The sequence below is a fragment of the Sus scrofa genome, chromosome 2, assembly GCF_054392235.1.
Source record: "Sus scrofa isolate SSC_HxYL_T2T_F1_AM1 chromosome 2, Sscrofa_HxYL_maternal_Yorkshire_Landrace_v2.0, whole genome shotgun sequence".
NCBI classification, from domain to species: Eukaryota; Metazoa; Chordata; class Mammalia; order Artiodactyla; family Suidae; genus Sus; species Sus scrofa.
Genome location: NC_139384.1, coordinates 31,512,544 through 31,513,907, shown reverse-complemented (window position 1 = coordinate 31,513,907; position 1,364 = coordinate 31,512,544). Strand labels below are relative to the sequence as shown.

The window sequence follows — 1,364 nt, the reverse complement described above, 5'->3', positions numbered from 1 at the left end:
TCATCAGAGGGTACAAAGTTTCAGTTATGTAGGATGAATTAATCTGGAGATTTAAGGTGCAACACGGTGACTATAGTTAATAGTACCGTATCATATTCTTGAAATTTGCTAAGAGAGTAGAGCTTTTCACCACATACGAAAATGTGGTAACTGGAGTTCCCGTAGTGGTGCATTGGTAAATGAATCCGACTAGGAACCGTGAGGTTGCGGGTTCAATCCCTGCGCTTGCTCAGTGGGTTAACGATCCGGCGTTGCCATGAGCTGTGGTGTAGGTTGCAGACGTGGCTGGGATCCTGCGTTGCTGTGGCTCTGGCGTAGGCCGGCGGCTACAGCTCCGATGATTTGACCCCTAGTCTGGGAATCTCCATATGCCACGGGAGCGGCCCAATGAATGCCAAAAAGACAAAAAAAAAAAAAAAAAAAATGTGGTAACTATTTAAGGTTATAGATATATTCATTAGCTTATGGTAATCATTCCACCATGTGTATATATACCAGATCATCTTGTCGAGCAGCTCAAATATATATAGTTTTTTTATGTGTCAGGTATATCTCAGTAAAGCTGGGGGGGAGGGAATGAGAGGTATCTGTGATACGTTGTAAAGTTACGAAAAAGGCAAGTTGCAAAACAATGTGTTGTGAGACCCCATTTAACAACCCATATGTGAATCTGTTTAACATGCATCTTAACACACACACACACACACACACACACACACACACACAGTATTTAAATGGAAAAACTTTTTTTTTTTAATATGGAATGCTTCACGAATTTGAGTATCATCCTTGCGCAGGGGCCATGCTAATCTTCTCTGTATTGTTCCAGTTTTAGTATATGTGCTGCCGAAGCGAGCACTAAACGGAAAAAGTTTTAGGAGATATACAGAGTATGTGTCTGGGAACTAGCAGAGTTTAGTGAATGAGTTAAGGGAGGAACAGATGAAAGGGAATGTCTACACTTCCCTACTGATTATTCTACATTTCCCTATCGATTATTTTGATAATGAATAGATGTACTTTTATAATAACTATATAAATGTATAGAAAGGAGAAATATATTATTTTTCCTAGACGTTGAAGAACTATACATTCTTCTGGAATTGCATAGCTGTTGAGTTTTCATTCCCTTTGATGACACACTTACCTCCTCTTTTATAGCTTCAGGGAATTAAGGCCCTAGACTGAGAAGTGGGTGCCCTTGCTTTCCTACCTTCTACTTCTGCAGGCTCCCCAGCCTGGGATAATGAGCTATTTGCAATTATTTGCAGCTCCCAGGAAACCTGCCAGCTGCATAACCATTCTGCTCTTGTCTTGTGCGACTCATGTCATTCTAAAGCTTCAGCATGCATCTTCTGCAGAGG

At 40.9% G+C, this 1,364-nt stretch overlaps 1 non-coding gene across 1 annotated transcript; it reads right to left on the bottom strand.

Moving 5' to 3' along the window:
* Positions 1-752: 752 nt before the first annotated feature.
* On the bottom strand, positions 753-859 carry LOC146405316 (U6 spliceosomal RNA). Its single transcript, XR_014839267.1, has one exon. It is a non-coding gene; the product is annotated as a U6 spliceosomal RNA (small nuclear RNA).
* Between the last annotated feature and the right edge of the window lie 505 nt (positions 860-1,364).